This window comes from Triturus cristatus, chromosome 4_2 (genome assembly GCF_964204655.1).
Source record: "Triturus cristatus chromosome 4_2, aTriCri1.1, whole genome shotgun sequence".
Lineage (NCBI taxonomy): Eukaryota > Metazoa > Chordata > Amphibia > Caudata > Salamandridae > Triturus > Triturus cristatus.
In genome coordinates, this window is record NC_140586.1 from 95,905,401 (window position 1) to 95,924,614 (window position 19,214).

At 49.2% G+C, this 19,214-nt stretch overlaps 1 protein-coding gene across 2 annotated transcripts in view; it reads right to left on the reverse strand.

Annotated features, from left to right (window-relative positions):
* Positions 1–19,214, reverse strand: part of LOC146833084 (complement C3-like) — a 595,871-nt gene that overhangs the window by 44,372 nt on the left and 532,285 nt on the right. The window lies entirely within an intron of this gene.

Consider the following 19,214-nt stretch of genomic DNA (forward strand, 5'->3'; position numbering starts at 1 on the left):
TAGTAAAATCAATGCACTGCAGTCATCCCACCGCTACACTCTATTCAACTTCTACACAGACATTTGGGTGTGCTGTGGTTGTGGTTCACGTGTTTACCTTTAGGCTTTTCCGTTTTATGCCACTCATGAAACATCCTCCTGACTTCATCATCAGCTCTGATACTTCTACTGACTGAAGATCGGCCTGCAGTACAAGTGTAATTTTTAGAACACAACAAGAGTAGAAATATAAATATTACTGACTTGAGTCATTCTTTATTGTGTACAGAAAGATAGATTAACACTAGTACACTTTGACATCATTCACTTTGTGCACAACAAACAACGCCAACACAAAGATCAATAGCTCAGAGTCAGGTGTCCAATGCATGCCATTAATTATCATCATTTATTACCTGTTACTTCTCATCTTAAGTTAACGGGCCGTCTCTTTCGCCATCATCATGACGGACGGTGCTGTTTAAGTCACAGTCATTTGCATTGCGCAGCAGATTGAGTGAGTGCCCTTCCTGTATTGAATTAAAAGCAATGTATCACCAAGATGCAGGAGAGAAGTACACATTTCTTGTTTGCCAGAAGAGGAAAATTAGTAATTACTAGTGTGTTCTGTAGAAAGTTGATTAGTGGCAGTGCACAATTACATCAATTCATGCGAAACACACCACAAAATCTACATCATTCAGTCTGCTATTCTGCGGCCAATGCATGGCATCAATCATTACCTGTTGCATCTCATCTCGTTAACGCTGCAGGCCGTCTCTTTCGCCATCATCATGATGGACGGTGCTGTTAAGTCACAGTCATTTGCATTGCGCAGCAGATTGAGTGAGTGCCCTTCCTGTATTGAATTAAAAGCAATGTATCACCAAGATGCAGGAGAGAAGTACACATTTCTTGTTTGCCAGAAGAGGAAAATTAGTAATTACTAGTGTGTTCTGTAGAAAGTTGATTAGTGGCAGTGCACAATTACATCAATTCATGCGAAACACACCACAAAATCTACATCATTCAGTCTGCTATTCTGCGGCCAATGCATGGCATCAATCATTACCTGTTGCATCTCATCTCGTTAACGCTGCAGGCCGTCTCTTTCGCCATCATCATGATGGACGGTGCTGTTAAGTCACAGTCATTTGCATTGCGCAGCAGATTGAGTGAGTGCCCTTCCTGTATTGAATTAAAAGCAATGTATCACCAAGATGCAGGAGAGAAGTACACATTTCTTGTTTGCCAGAAGAGGAAAATTAGTAATTACTAGTGTGTTCTGTAGAAAGTTGATTAGTGGCAGTGCACAATTACATCAATTCATTCATGCGCAACACACACAACAAAATCTACATCACTCAGTCTGCTTTTCTGCGGACAATGCATGGCATCAATCATTACCTGTTGCATCTTATTTTCAGTTAATGGCCAGTCTCTCTCGGCTCTGAAGGAGGATAGCTATAGAAGTCATCAGATTCATGGTCCACTTGTTTTGGAAGGACGAGGAAAGTTTGAATTTGTTGTTACCATCATCCAATCATCATTCATGAGGGAAATGGAATTGACCAGGAGATGCAGTATGATCGAGCGGAGGAGCTGGATTCTGAGGACTGTAGTGTCAAATGGCAGACACCTGAAACTTGTATCTTAAATTAGAAGATTAGAAGACGGTGATAATGCATTGGTTGCGATTCACAAGTTTATAACCGGAACAACAGACACAAACAAAGGGGGAAAAAAGGGAGGAAGACAGTAAGTGCGAGCCTAATTGTCAGGGAAGTATAGCTCGTCCTCAAACTCTGGGGGATCTTCCAGTAGTAGGTAATCATCTGACACAATACTACCGTCACCTGAGCCGCTGTCCTCATCTTCCTCTGTTGATTCATGCATTGTGTAATTCGGTGGTATGAAGTGCTGATTCATTTTGATCATTGTTAACCTCTCCACGTTTTTGGGAGATAGACTGGTCCTTCTCAAGGTTACAATGGAACCAGCAGCACTGAAAACACGTTCGGAAGAGACACTTGCGACAGGGCAAGCCAGATAGCTTATCGCCAGCCTGCTGAGCTGTGGCCATTCAGACCTTTTCCTATACCAATACTGCACTGGGTTTTGATCAACGTACACCTCTGTTGGATCGTCCAGATAGGCCTGGACCATCCGCTCAATGTTCAGGGTTGCTGCTGGTAAGCTTTTGTGCTGTTTTTTCTGTGCATCAGCACTGTGCTTACGGCCCATCTTTACATACCAATCTGATAATGATTGTACTCGGCCGAATGATCCAGTTATTGTTTTTGTAGTCGATGGTGATGGTGAGTGTTGCGATTGTGAGCCAACCGCACTGCCCTCAGCCGACGAAGTTGCACTTGATTCTGCATGGCCTGCTTCAGTATCAGTACTTGTTGTGGGTTGATGTGGCGGGCTTTTAATTAGCAGCCCTTCGTTTTCAAACTTGATGGCTGCTTCAGCTATACAACTTTTGTAGCGGGCAACATCAGTGTCGGAAAAAGAACGGAATAGTCCTAATTTTGCACGTGGATCCAGAATTGTGGCACAAATGTAATGGTCTTGTGACAAAATTTTATTTTGTATCCTTACATTTTCTGATAAGCGCCTGGATAAGCTCTCCACCAAGTCATGGGCTTGCCTTCTGTCCTCTACACCTTTGTAGGATTCAGACACATTATTCAGCTCATGCTCTAGCATTTGCAACAATGGGATCGCTTGGCCCATTGTACAGTCCTCCTTGCTGACTTCACGTGTGAAGACCTCAAAAGGAGACAGCATCTCAGTCAGGCATTGAATTAGGGTCCATTGCTCCCTCTGAAGGGTCATGCCTTTAACACTAGCATCACTGCCTTTGTACCAGACATAATCATTGAGTGACCTGTGCTGTTCGTACAGACGATCAAGCATGTAATACGTTGAGTTCCAACGTGTTGCCACCTCCTGGATGAGTGCCTTGACTGGCACCCTACGCTCACGTTGGAAGATCCTCAGCTGCTTCCGAGCTTTAAAAGAATGGCTGAAATGAGTGCATATTCTTCGGCAGATGGACAGTAAATTGCTTACTATGGGTTCTTTTTTCAGAAAGTCTTGCACTATAATGTTTATGCAGTGTGCCAAACACGGAACCCTGAAATAGGAACCAAGTTCCATGGCCTTAAGTACATTACTGCCATTGTCTGTGGCAACAAAACCAATACCAAGCCCTCTGGGCTGCAGCCATTCCAAAACCTTGGTGCGAAACTCTTCTAAAATGTTTTCAGCCGTATGAGATTTCTCCATGGCGAACATGGCTACAGTTGCATGTTTCCGAGTACCTTCAAAAATCGCAGCTGTGTCAACAACACCTCGTGCAGATAGTAGATCTTTAACCCCCACAAAAGAGATCCAGTGTGCAGTGATACACATGTAATCTGTGGCTTGGCAACTGGTCCACATGTCTGTTGTCAGGTGGATATTGTGCACAGCACTCTTCTGCAAAGCTTGTCCAACCAATTCCAGCACATCATGATGTAGTGCCGGAACAGCAATTCTTGCGAAATAGGACCGGCTTGGAACTTTCCATTTCGGGCAGATGGCAGACACAAATTCAAGGAAACCCACCCCTTCCACAAATGAAAAAGGAAGAAGGTCCAGCGCTAACATTTTAGCCAGCTTCGCATTGTACAATCGTGCCGTTGGGTGGTTGCGTTGGAACTGCCCCTCCAACCTAAACATGCTGTCAATGGTAGGCTGGCTTACTTTCCTTAGTGGTGCCATTAACCCACTAAGGCTCAACGACACAGATTGTCTCATTGAGGTACTTGCCGCCGGTCGCCTTGGTGTCTCACCCACACTCTGAGTATGGCTCTTACTGCGGTGCCACTCTGATGTTACTGAGGAGGATGTGGGCGTTACCACTGCAGTGACTGCACTACTGGAGACAGGGCTAGAAATGCCTCCCTGTTCTTCACCTGCCACCACAATAATATCGCTCCCTGATTCCTGACCAACTTCAAAGGGTTTAGTTTTCCTACTTTCTTTTAACTTAAGTAGGTGATCCTCCCACACAATAGTGTGGTGTGTTCTGAGATGACTTGCTTGTCCTCCGGTACCATAGTTTGTACCAAGCTTACCACGCCGAACACCTTGCCGACAAATTGCGCATATAGCAACGTTCTCCTCCTTGGCGCTAACAGAAAAGAAGTCCCAAACTGGGGAGGAGAACTTTCTGGCACTGCTGGATGTGCCACTTTCAACACCAGATGAACTTGAGGGGGTCCTTGAAAATATGTGACCCTGTCCACCTACACTGTGACTTTTACTACCACTTCCTACTGAGGTGGTTGAGCTGGATGTAGGTCCCTGCCGGGCCTTGGAAAATATGGCAGCTGGAGGTAGTGGTGGTGTAACCTGTGTTGGTGAGATCCGTGCTGCATCCCGCTCAGTAGCAGCCTTTCTGGATAGGGTTAGAATGTCGGTCTCCAATCCCTTTGGGGCGGGAGTAATGTGCGTGATGACTGGCTCGTCTTCATCAACATCATCACCCCCCTCTTCTACATCTACCTCCATAACTCTAAGTTTTTCTGGGACCTTCCTTTTCAGAAGCAATGTCTTGTGGCGTACTTCACTCTCAGACCGAGCTGGTGGGACCCAAGTGTCATCACGATCATCAGAAGCGGGGCTTGAAGAAGAAGATGATGGACTAAGCCTCCTTTTCCTTGCTGGTGGTCTGGAAGACAATAGATGTTCTGGAACAGTGGTTTGACTTCGCTCCGCTTTGTCTGCAGGAAGCTCGATTTCCTGAAATGCCCCTACGTCAGGAGCAACAACTACTATGGTGGGCTGTTGTGGCGGCTGCTGCTGTTCTGGTTGCGGCGGCTGCTGCTGCTGGTCTGGTTGCGGCGGCTGCTGCTGCTGGTCTGGTTGCGGCGGCTGCTGCTGCTGGTCTGGTTGCGGCGGCTGCTGCTGCTGTTCTGGTTGCGGCGGCTGCTGCTGCTGTTCTGGTTGCGCCGGCTGCTGCTGCTGTTCTGGTTGCGCCGGCTGCTGCTGCTGTTCTGGTTGCGCCGGCTGCTGCTGCTGTTCTGGTTGCGCCGGCTGCTGCTGCTGTTCTGGTTGCGCCGGCTGCTGCTGCTGTTCTGGTTGCGCCGGCTACACACTGATCTGCTGAGTTTGCGCCTGCGTTGAACTTGATTGTGTACTACTTTGCGGTAATGACATTTCTTCAACACCGCTGCCCGTTAGTAGACTGGCTACCTCTGCGACAGTAAAGCCCTTGGGCCTAGGTTGGTGGGGTTGCTGGACCGCTGTGCTGCTCCCAGCTTGGTTCCCGGACAACGCTTTGGTGCCAAAAAAAACCTTGGCCGGCACACCACCAGTCGTGGTTAATGGCACTTCCTTTTTCTGTTCCTTCTTCTCACCAGCAACTTTCTTGGTACTGGACCTGGTACCTTTCTTTGGGGCCATCTTATTCCGACGTCAGGCAGGAGGCAGATGCACAACAAGTTCTGGTCACACGTGGGCGTGATGCGCAGCAGGACTTCTGTCTGGCTGGCAGTACAACGGGTAGCCAGGTGATGCCGATGACACCTCCTACTCTGTCTTTTGTGCACCTAAAAGCAAAGAAGACAGGAGAAGAACATCAGTGAAATGTTGCATTTGTTTTTGTGGTTCAGTTACTTAGTACTGTACTAGTGCAAACAAAAGATAGTCTAGCCATTTATGAATTTTTTTTAACTAGAGCTATGTTATACTACTAGTACTGTGTACAGCCACACTACACTCTCAGGAAGGTGATGTCTAAAAATTCAACAGATCACATAGAAAACACTTGATCAATAAAGCTGTGGCTACCTGCTCTGGTAGCAGTGGATGAAAGCAGGCCTGCTGGCAGACAAGGCCAGGCAAGCTTGCAGGCCTAGGCCTCAAAATGGCCACCAGCCACATGTCCAGGCCCAACAACATCAGCAAGGCCACCCCAAAAAACACACTTCCCCAACTCAATCCAATGCCATCCATGCCCAAAATGATGTCTAAAATCAACAGAACACACAGAAAACAGTAGATTACTAAAGCTGTGGCTACCTGCTCTGGTAGCAGTGGATGAAAGCAGGCCTGTTGGCAGACAAGGCCAGGCAAGCTTGCAGGCCTAGGCCTCAAAATGGCCACCAGCCACATGGCGAGCCCCAACAGCATCAGCAAGGCCACCCCAAAAAACACACTTCCCCAACTCAATCCAATGCCATCCATGCCCAAAATGATGTCTAAAATCAACAGAACACACAGAAAACAGTAGATTACTAAAGCTGTGGCTACCTGCTCTGGTAGCAGTGGATGAAAGCAGGCCTGTTGGCAGACAAGGCCAGGCAAGCTTGCAGGCCTAGGCCTCAAAATGGCCACCAGCCACATGGAGAGCCCCAACAGCATCAGCAAGGCCACCCCAAAATACACACTTCCCCAACTCAATCCAATGCCATCCATGCCCAAAATGATGTCTAAAATCAACAGAACACACAGAAAACAGTAGATTACTAAAGCTGTGGCTACCTGCTCTGGTAGTAGTGGATGAAAGCAGGCCTGCTGGCAGACAAGGCCAGGCAAGCTTGCAGGCCTAGGCCTCAAAATGGCCACCAGCCACATGGCGAGCCCCAACAGCATCAGCAAGGCCACCCCAAAATACACACTTCCCCAACTCAATCCAATGGCATCCATGCCCAAAATGATGTCTAAAATCAACAGAACACACAGAAAACAGTAGATTACTAAAGCTGTGGCTACCTGCTCTGGTAGCAGTGGATGAAAGCAGGCCTGCTGGCAGACAAGGGCAGGCAAGCTTGCAGGCCTAGGCCTCAAAATGGCCACCAGCCACATGGAGAGCCCCAACAACATCAGCAAGGCCACCCCAAAATACACACTTCCCCAACTCAATCCAATGGCATCCATGCCCAAAATGATGTCTAAAATCAACAGAACACACAGAAAACAGTAGATTACTAAAGCTGTGGCTACCTGCTCTGGTAGCAGTGGATGAAAGCAGGCCTGCTGGCAGACAAGGCCAGGCAAGCTTGCAGGCCTAGGCCTCAAAATGGCCACCAGCCACATGGCGAGCCCCAACAACATCAGCAAGACCACCCCAAAATACACACTTCCCCAACTCAATCCAATGGCATCCATGCCCAAAATGATGTCTAAAATCAACAGAACACACAGAAAACAGTAGATTACTAAAGCTGTGGCTACCTGCTCTGGTAGCAGTGGATGAAAGCAGGCCTGCTGGCAGACAAGGCCAGGCAAGCTTGCAGGCCTAGGCCTCAAAATGGCCACCAGCCACATGGCGAGCCCCAACAACATCAGCAAGGCCACCCCAAAATACACACTTCCCCAACTCAATCCAATGCCATCCATGCCCAAAATGATGTCTAAAATCAACAGAACACACAGAAAACAGTAGATTACTAAAGCTGTGGCTACCTGCTCTGGTAGCAGTGGATGAAAGCAGGCCTGCTGGCAGACAAGGCCAGGCAAGCTTGCAGGCCTAGGCCTCAAAATGGCCACCAGCCACATGGAGAGCCCCAACAACATCAGCAAGGCCACCCCAAAATACACACTTCCCCAACTCAATCCAATGCCATCCATGCCCTAAATGTGATTGAAAATGAAATATATTCAAAAAACAAAAGGAACAGTTGCTTCATCATGCACACACACACCCATGAGGCCATGCCCATGGCTAGCTCGGGCCTACTACTACAACCCACAAAATTAAAATAAATTAAAAAAAAAAAAAAGGAATGATGATAATTAATTATCAAAAATAAATTGTAGTTACACAACAACTGCAATGCCCACAATCAAACACAACAACCACTTACTTGTAAAATATCCTATTCCAAAAATCCTGAAATCCAATTGCAATGATGCAGCAGACAAAAAGAGAGATCTTTCCAGCTCCAAATCCAAAGGCAGAATGAGCAGGAGATGGACAAAGCACTGGGAGGAGCCTGCTGGACAGGAACAGGAAGTTGGAGAATCTGTGTCACTTCCTCCCTCTCTCCACTTTGTAAAAAAAAAATGAATCCTGGAGTCCTTGCACAAAAAAGGAAAGCCAAATGTGAATGTAAGGAGTTCTTTTCATCCAAAATCAGTATTTGCAGATGGTTTCATGCTGCTAGAGCCGATATTCCTCTCCAAATTGTAAATTTTACATTGTTGAGTTCTCCAGCTTCACATTACTTCCGCCGGCGTGTCGAAAACGATATGATCGCGTTCTCTTCTTTGTCCCTGTCGCGTTGGATATGACGTGTTCGCGGTCTCTTTCTCCTGTTCGCGTTCGATTTCATGTGCCCGCGTCCTCATTCTCTGGCTCGCGATGTAGAATGACATGTTCGAGATCTCAATCTTCTCATACTCGCGCGGTGCATGATCGCGAGAAGAAATACCTGATCGCGCGACAAATGACGTGATCGCGTGAAAAATGACTTGAATGCGGCCGCGAACTCTCGCGAGACAGCGCAAAATGGCTACCAAAATCCAACATCTCGTGGAGAACGCGACCGGGTCAAGAAAACTTGTCGGAGAACGCAGGGATTCAGGTAAGGCGATCGCGCGCGCGCGAGAATGTATTGTTTTACAGCGCGAGCAAGAAAAAAATTATCGCTAAGCTGCGGAATGCGGAAATTTTGACATTTTCGCGCTTTCCGCGGAACGCGAGAATGCCAAAATATCGCAACTTCCGCGAACGGAACGGAATTTTGGCCCAGGCCTAGTGAACACAACACACATGTGTCTGTATAGCAGAAGTCACACAAGGAGGTGCACAACAAACTACATGTACACAGTCATTGTCTGAGCTGACAGACTCATTCAAATCAGCCACTGTTAGGCAGAAATGGCGTAGCAGTAAGTACATATACAGGGCACCAGGGTGGCTGGATGACTTGACACTCGTAAGTTGGTATCAGCAACAACCAAGGACTAACCCAAATGCTAGCACACTGTGGGAACATGTATATGTATGAACTCCAAACAAGTGTTGTCCAAACTGTGCCTTACTTTAAAATGTGCCAGCGTGTCCCTGGAAAGTGTAAAGGTGGTGTCTTGTGCACTTCCTTGGGAGACATCTGTCATGCAGGCACATCATTGTCCTTCACAACCAAACAACAAGGTCAAGCATATGAAACATTGAGACATGTTGACAAGTGTAGTGAGTGCCAATGGACATTTTCCCAGAGTAACAACTTGAATAATGTCATTTGTCACATGGCTATCCGTCACCTGATCACACAGTTGGCTACACATATGACCTACTGACTGTCATCTGGAGTGGCACACATGTCCACACCCAGGACAATGCATGAGCTAATGGGCCTGCAATTGTTTAGCACAAAAGCCTAGCTGTACTGTGGGTTCCCCCTCATGGCAAGCCAGAATGTACCCACAGATGTCAGCACACAAAGTCACAACTGTGTAGCATCTGAACCACACACAGGTGTCAAATATGTCCAAGCAGGATACATGATTGCCAAGAACTGACACAGGCAATGAAGCACCAACAGCAAGCACTGGCCAACATCACGGGGGCACTGCACGATGACTTTCTGTACTGCGAATCATCACACACAAGTCAGAACTGGCAATGAAACATCAGGGTTGAACATGTACGCCCCTCCCGCGCACACCCACCCATACCTGAGTCAATGTGACTGATACCAATCAAGAAGTGTAAGCTCTTATTCAGGGTTACAATAACTGTGCTTAAAAACTAGCTTCATTAACACGACATCACCTTGTAGGGCTGGCAAAACATATTGGACACAAACAAACATCAACAGATTCTTGTGAATAGCCACACAGGCACTACCCAGTGTGAGTATGCACAAGCAAACTGCTGTATCCCTGTCCAGTGGGCAAATGTATCACACATGTGAAAACTACTACCTAGGCCAGGGAACAATGCCACAGAGGCAGAGCCATTATGAACCCACAGTGAATGTGCACAGTGTTGGATGACACACATGAGTAGGAGGGCAGGCTGTGACAGGGGACTGTAGTGTGCACACTGCTCCATGGTCCTGGAATGAGCTGACTGTTACAGGAGCAACCGTCCCGCCACTGTGCATATATCCCACTCATGCACATCATGTCTTGGTAATGCATGCAGCAAGTCCATTCATTTGAAACCTCACACTCCTATGTTGGGACTCAGTATCAGTGGCAACAAATATGCACCCCCTAATGACTGTACAGGACAGGGCACAGGCAGACCACCCCCACACATGATGCTGAAAGCAGTGTGCACCTTGATAAACTGGCAGCCTAGATGACCATGTGCAATAGTGATAACACACAGACCAGGTAACACATGTCAAGGAGGGGAAGGGAGGAAGAACAGCACAGGTTGACTTTGGGGAACAGGATATGCACTACACATATAAACCCTGGCAGTGTATCCAGGCGACTGAGCACTTCCAAAAGCTGGCGACACACAACAAACACACATGTACCTACCCCCTTCCTGCTGCTGTAACTCCTGTATCCGCCTATCCAGGTCAGGGAAGACCACCGCCAGGACACGCCGCATCTGGTGGGTGAGGCGCCGGCACCCGCCATGCTTGCGAGGAGCCTCCTCCTTCAGCATGACCCGGGCGATCCTCCGGGTCCAGCACCGGATGTCCTGCCATCTCTTCCTCACTTGTGGCAGGCGCCGACTGCGACCCTCCACCGATTGCACGGCCTTGACGGCGTCCTTCCAGATCTTCCCCTTGTGTTAGGGGGATACCTGTGTGGATGACAAAGTGGGACAACATCACTACACCTGCACCACGTCACAGAGACACACAGTTGAACATCTTAGATTTGTAGAACAGGGCATAGTATGCTGGCAAGTAATAGCACCTTAGTCATAGGGACTTTTCCCACTGGGGACGCAGCAATGCACTACATGGCATAGTAAGTACACAGGTGGCATGAGGGGTGCGAACGAATCCCTGATCATGTCACACACTGTGCATCCCAAGCAACACAAGGCTGATGGACAGCACTGCAAAGCAGTCACATGTCCCAGGCCACTGACGAAACCTCAGCAGAGTACACAGACACACACAGGCACACATCAATCACCTGCCATTTGCAACAGCGGATGCAAACCTCACTCTGCACATGTGCCACTTGCCAGGGGGGGTCACAGGTGTGGGGCTAGCTCAGCAAGTCAGACACACAGCACAGCTTACTTCACACATCAGATGGATTGAGCAGTTGCCTCCTCCATGCAGCTGTGGTGCAACACTCCACATAGACACTCATCCACATGACAAGAAACATTCACACACATCAATGGGGGCGTACACATCATTTGGACACTCTCACCACTCTCACCACAGCTCCACTCAACTCTCACACACATCCGTGGGTGCAGTCACCTGTCACACCGGGGTGACCACTGAATCACCGCAGGACAATAGAACAAGAATGCCCAAGAGGATTTGACTGGCTGAATGTGCCATGCACTATGCAGTGAATGTCACAGTAAGCACAATGCAAGTGAGGAGTGCACACATGAACTACATCAAGCCCTGCATGAGAGACATAAGCCATCCCACCCCCCTGGGACCCACTCCACCCAACATTGCATGTCTGTCACACCTGTCCACAATGCCAGAAGTGACAGACACAATAAAGGTGCACAGGCAAAGGTACTGGAATCAGCACTCACCTGCTCCCCTGGTCGACCATACAGCATGGGGTACTGTGGGAGGATCACATCCAGCAGGGCCTCGTTCTCCTCCTGGGTGAAAGGCTGGGCCCTCTCCACAGTCCTTGACATGGTGCCAGAGGGAGACAATACAGCAGCAGTGGTATCGACTGACATGTTGTGCAGGCAAGTGCCCTCTCTTGGGTTCTGCCTGCCTTATATCTGCCTTGCTGGCCTATTTAATTTACAGGAGTACAGAGTGATTGGTCAGACTCATTTGCATCCTACATTTCCTCCAATCCCTTTAAACATACACCAGTGACAGCCTTTGCATCTTTTGATTTTGCAGCATCATGTCAAGTCAACAACCATTTTGCAACAATGTTAAATGTGGCCAACTGATTTTTCCAGATCACATGATGTAAAATTTTGAACTTGAAACTCGGAATCCATGACAACCAGCATGCATTTAGGCCCTAATACTTGTCCCTCATGTGTCCCCATTGTAATTCTTAAATCCCCACACAGGTATGGCGCTTTTCACACGTACCCTTAGGGCACCATCACTACAGTGATACGGGCCGTACTCACACGTGTACAGGCCGTACACGCGTGAGTACGTGCCTATCACTAGGCCCTACGGTACCCCCAACGATAATGATAGGCACGTACTCACGCGTGTACGGTCCGTACACGCGTGAGTACGGTCAGTACACACTATAGTTGTGTTACCGTAGGCCATAGTGAGTACGGCCCGTACACATGCGTGTACGGACCGTACATGCGTGAGTACGTGCCTATCACTAGGCCCTAGGGTACCCCCAACGATAGTGATAGGCACGTACTCACGCGTGTACGGGCCGTACATGTGTGAGTACGTGCCTATCACTAGGCCCTAGGGTACCCCCAATGATAGTGATAGGCACGTACTCACGCGTGTACGGTCTGTACACGCGTGAGTACGGGCCGTACACACTATAGTTGTGTTACCGTAGGCCATAGTGAGTACGGCCTGTACTCACGCGTGTACGGACCGTACACGCGTGAGTACGTGCCTATCACTAGGCCCTAGTTTACCCCCAACGATAGTGATAGGCATGTACTTATGCGTGTACGGACCGTACACGCGTGAGTACGGGCCGTACTCACTATGGCCTACGGTAACACAACTATAGTGTGTACGGACCGTACTCACGCGTGTACGGACCGTACACGCGTGAGTACGGGCCGTACTCACTATGGCCTACGGTAACACAACTATAGTGTGTACGGACCGTACTCACGCGTACGGGCCCTAAATACGACCTCAGAGCGTGTGTACTGGGTTTCACAGCTTACACAGGTGAGAGGAGGCGCACACGAAAGGAATGGAGGTATCAGACTCGCACAAGGCTGTACATCAAGTCATTGTCAGTGCAGTCCTTCATGTGCAGGGCCTAGGTGTGTCAGGCAGTGATGTGGCACATGTCTCCTCATGTTGTGGCACAATAGATGTGTGATGAGCTGTTTACACATGTCATGTGTGATGGGGCACTACGTGGCACACTTCCCCTTCACACTTTGCACATGTGTGCATGTGCGACACACGTGTCAAGCACTGCATCACTGGTATGGCACAGTCAGAAACACCCGCAACTGTCCCCTGATGGCAGGTACACAGATAATTACACCTCACATGTGACTCCCAGTGTTCCACAAGGTGACTATGTCATGTGTGTGTCATGTGTTCCCATGAGCTTTCCGTTGGTGTTCTGTCAACTCCATCTGCTGTTGCAGCTTCCAACATGTGTATGTGTGCATTTGTGCATGGCACACATATACGCACACCATGCCACATGTGGACTCACACGTTACATGTGTCATGATGGTTCGAAGATGACTTCCTGACATGAGGCAATATCGGCATTGTATCAATGTCTGTGACATCAGTTTTTCACATGGACCCCTTAATGGAAATGTGTGTCATCTGTCCATTTCAAGATAACATGTGACCTGTGCGTCTAGACTACCGGCAGCTGTCTGTATGAGATGACATCCTTCTAATGCTGATAAGTGGATGTCTGTCACTCAAGTAATGTGTCTGGCTTGTCACTTACACTGGCCAACAGCTATTTCATGGCATGTCACGTCAACATTGCCATGCAACTATTGTGGCTGGCTCTTCGTACGAGTATCACCTGGCTGGCCCACGTGTCCTGGATGTATTGCACAGCACAGACTCTGTATTAAGCAGATGTGTATTAGCTGTTGAACATGTGCACACCTCAGTGACATTGGTGTGGTAATGTACTCACTCTTCGTTATTCCTTCCAAATCTCTGCAGGGCACCGCCTCTCCCCAGACGAATGCCAGACCTGGATGCCCTGCGTGATCATGACTGCATACGCAGATACCGATTCTCGCAAGAGTTGATAGAGGACTTGACCCGCCGGCTTGCACCACACCTCCAACCACAACACAGGTATCCTACAGCTCTGACCCCCAAGGTGAAGGTGATGGCAGCCCTACATTTTTTTGCCACCGGCACGTTTCAATTGACCATAGCTGATGTCGGTGGCATGTCCCAGACTATGTTCAGCCGTGTCCTGCATGATGTTATAGAAGCCATGTTGTTGCACCTGGATGAATTCATCCATTTTCCCACTCGTGAGCAGTTGAAAGGTGTCAAGGGTGAGTTCTATGCCCTGGGAGGGATGCCTCATGTAATTGGGGCCATTGATGGGACACATGTGGCTTTGGTACCACCACAGGCACAGGAGGTAGCCTATAGAAACAGAAAACATTACCACTCCATTAATGCCCTTGTGGTGTGTCTTGCTAACATGCTGATTTCCCATGTCTGTGCACGTTTTCCAGGGTCCGCACACGATGCATACATCATGAGGCGTAGCAGGGTGCCAGAAATGATGCTGCAGCTGCACGCGGAACGAGCATGTCTTGTTGGTGGGTATACTCTGTTAGTCCTGTGTTCAGCGCTATCTTTGTATCTTACGGCATCTCCTGACCCACTTCTTCACATGATGCTTCCATGTAGGGGACTCTGGCTAGCCCAACATGCCATGGCTGATGACGCCTCTCCGCAACCCCAGAACAGCTGTAGAACACCGGTACAACGACACCCATGGGCAGACGAGGCGTGTGATTGAGAGGAGGTTTGGACTCCTGAAGAGCAGATTCCGGTGCCTCCACAAGACCGGCGGCGCCCTCCCATATGCCCCGGTGAAGGTCTGCAAAATCTTCATTGTGTGCTGCATGCTGCACAACATGGCAGTGGAGAAGGCCGTGCCACTCATCCTTGATCCGGATGAGCAGGATAATCCACCCGTGGAGGATGAAGGGCTCGGGCACGGGGCAAGTGAGGATGAGGATGAGGACATCCGGAGTCAGCTTATCCGCAACTTCTTCTCATGATGGTGAGTCCCTGTGTCTGAGTGTGCATGCTTTGAGCCTTGTGTGGCATGTGTTGCAATGTGTGTGTCGAGCTGACTGTGTGCTAAGTGACTTGGAGGTGTGTTCTGGTGTGTTATTCAAGTCATGATGTCATTCCACACATATTAGCTGGGACACTATATTTGTTAAGGGCATGTTGACAACATCATTCCTGTCGAGTACATGTACATGTCTGCGGATTAGTAACTCTTCGCTGAATTGTTGTTTGTCTGTCCTCCCCAGGTTCTTGCGGCTGTCGTCTGCTCATGTCATCATTGCCCTCCTGCTATTCCTCATGAGTATTGCAACGTGTGCTGGATCAGAGTTACCTGTACAGACATGGTGAAAAGTCATTTGGGGTAAGGAGTGCAGCAAGGCATTTTGTGGGTGGGACGTGTTTGTGATATGTGGGGACTGCTCCTGTGCATGTTGTGTTACCATGCATACATGTCGACTCACCATGGGCCACCTGACGTGTTGCATGGCTCCCATGAATTGATGGTCACCCTTCCTGACAGTCATCTGTAATAGTGTGTGGATTCTGATGAAGGCATCAATGTGTGTATAACGTCTCCAAGGAACATACGGGATGCTAATGGTGGACATAGTGTGGGACATCCCCATATGAGGCTCAATGGGGAATTGTAGACTCTCCGTGTGCAGCTCAACCCCTGTGGACAGGGCAGGTCAACTTCCGAGCACAACGCTTATTCACTTCCTACAATCTTTAGGCCTCAGGCGTTATGCAAAAACCACCGGGTACTGTTGAAGCCTGGGGTTCTACTTATTAGGGTAGATCCAGGTACTTTAACCATTTGACACCATTCTCGTGAGTAGATAATTTCACCACACATTTTGAGGTGTAGAACATCATTATTGTTTAGGTCCTGAAGAATCGCAAGGATAGATATCCTACAGCGAGAAACATGTTGACCCACACTGAGTAAAACAAGGAACCACACTCAACGAGACATTATTCTCGGGCTAGTGCCTTGTTTTTTGTTCTTCTTTTAATTTGGGTAGGCGACCCCCAGAATAAAACTTGCTTACTTCAGGTACTCCTTCCCTATCTTAATCTACTATACTACTCTACACCATTCTGCCCTCATACTCGCACTTCACCATACGGCATCCGGATAAAAAGATCTCCGACAAAGAGCCCCTATTATAGGGAGCCCGTCGGGTATTGCACCTCCGACCCAACGAGGAGCAGCCCATATGATGAAGCATGACACCTGCAAGGGTGTGTGAGGGCATCACTATCCGGAATATGGATTTCCCACACGGACCCCAATCTTCGGGTTAGTGGGACTCCCTGTCTTCCCTGACTCTGTACTTCTAGATGCTTTTACATGAGAGGAACGGCATAAATTCTTTTTGTATAGCGCTATTTGGGCCTCTTTTATGCTGGACTTCCCACTCTCTTGAGAGTGGATAAAGGCCCCTTTGTCCCCCTCCTTTGGTTACAGCTCAACCCCTTCACTTGTGTGCCAGCTCAGTAGGATTTACACATCAGTGTGTTGAAGGGGGTGTCCAGTGTAGGTCACACATGGTCAGCCAAATGACCTGTGAGTCTGTTCCAATTGATGGATTTCCCTTAGTGTGAGGCTGAGTAATAAAGGTGTTTGTCACACTCCAAGGTGCCTCATCTCTTTCAATGCAGGTCTCTTGCCACTTTGCATGCGGCATATCTGGCATAGTTGTGGAAGATTATGCATAGGAGTCCATGTGTAGTTTAGCAACATGCATGCATTTGCTCATGGGTTAGGCTCCCTATTGGGTATGAAGTACATGGTTGTGTATGTTTTTTGGCATGTTGGTCCGCACGATGGGCCACCAACAGCTGCTGAGGGTGTGTCTCCTGTGCGCAGGTCGGCCTTCAGTTTCCTGATCCGGTGTCATGCTTCTTTGGTGATTGTGCATGCATTGTGTCTGGGTGTGCCATGTGACACTCGACACTCCTTACTTTACACACGCGCCTGTTGCAGTTGTCCTTCTAACATCCTAGTCTATGTGTGCAAATTCTGTCATTTTGCAAGGAGATGCCGCCTGCTGCTGCGGGCCCTGCAGCAAGGGCCAACAGAGTATCCAGATTTGGCAACACACACGCCTCCAGGATGCTCCTCACTTCCTCCCTCCACCCATTCATTTTGCTGTCCTCAGCTTGTCTATGCCACTGTTGCCGCCACGCGGTGGCAAAGGCTGGACCATCAGCACATGCAAGGTGCACATTGCACCACCATCCTGTCCTTGCATTACCCACATCACACTAGTCTGATGTATCAGCCACACTCCGATCTATGTCCATGCGCACATCTAACGCCTGCTGTCAGACATACCCTGGGCACACACACGACACCTTTGCATGCTGAGTGTGCAACTCCAACGGCCTACACTGCGCTGCCCCGCCTTCCAAGCCCTGTCACACCAACCAGGTCACGTCCCTAATACTCCCCACCGGCTCTGTAGCCCAGCAAGGGCATGGGAGTGGGACTCGAGGCTTCAGCATGTAGTATGGTGTCATCGTCTGGGACATGGCACAGGTATCATCTCTCAGCATGTCAATCTACAGAGTGTCCAGGACCCCCTCTCCACCATCACATGCGCACAGCACCTCATCATCAGCTCGTATGCCATTGACAGCCAGGTGCTCCTCACCCTCAACAAAGACACAGACATTAGCAGTTCCATCATTCCACTATGCATGAGATCTATTGATGAATGGCTGCACACGAGCCACCTGAGGCTGGACTTGTACAGGACTGAGCTGCACATCTGAGGATTGTCCCCTTCGAGGTGGGTCAAGTGCCTGTGTCCCACCCGCAAGAGCCCTGCACAAGCACCCAGTGGCCACACACAGAAGATGGTGTGCATCATGTTTGGCTCGCTCACATTTGCCATGCTAGTCCACAGCATCTGTACCTCATGCTGCAACGCCCTCTGCATTATGCACATGATCCACAGATGGATCCACTCCAAGAAAAGACAGACCATCCCCCAGGTCCATGACAACATCCGTGTCAAATACTGCCCTGCCCTCTACGGAGCAAGTACATCCAAACTCCCAGGAAGCTTGTCCACATCCAGGGGGCATCTGCACACCTCAGATTCTACCCCCTGCGCCCCAGCCACCTCACCGTCCACCATGGATAGGTGCAATGGATCACTGTCTGCTGCAAGGTGACCTCCACACTCCCCACCCACACTCAGGAGGCCGTCCACAACCCCGACCCCAACCAACCTTGTATGTCTGTCATCCTAGATCCCGTTGGGCCATCTCCGTGCATCCAACCTTGCCCTGGCCACTGTTCTTCACATCCACCGTACTCCAGCATACAGGACATTGTTCTCCCACCTGGCCACACATACCTGGGACTTCCTCCCCAGGAACTCCACATGAGCCATGACCTCTACGCCTTGATGATGATCTCCCAAATAGGTCTCTCCGCACAGTTTAGCAAGCCACCCCTCAGCAGCCAGAGGCCATCACAGGTGAGTGTTGTGCTCCATGCCTACATTGAATGATACCTTGTGACCCATGTGTGTCCTGTACCAGACTCTGATCCCAGGGTATGGATGGCTGGAGTTGGTTCAACACTCGGGCATAGTTTGACATTTCCACACACATATGTCGTTGAATGATGCAAAATGACAAGAACGTCTCATGTCCAAGGTGAAATATTTATTTACGGTGGGGTAAGTGGTTTGGTAGATGCAATTGAGTGCTGTACCGGGGGAATAGAATCCAAAGTTCACAGGGGGAGATGGTATCCTTGGCATTGGAAGTCATCAGAGTCCAGACCACAGTGTTGGTCATCATTGGTCAGACTGTGACCAGCAAGTCCATGTGGCAGAGAATGTGATTGGATGAGGTGCTACTGTTGCGCCAGAGGGCCAGGTGCCAGGCCAGGTGACCTGGGAGATGGGGATGGTCCGCTGACTCTCATGGTCTTTTCCGTGGACGACCCACCTTCCTCCAGGGACCCTCAGATGCAGGCCTCCTCCTCCCTCCCTGTGTCTGGTGCTGATCTATGCCTGGTGGCACAGGGAGGGTTTGCCAGGCTTTGGGCGATCTGACGGAGTGATTGGCTCACGTCCCTGTGCACCGCCAGGAGCTCAGCCAGTC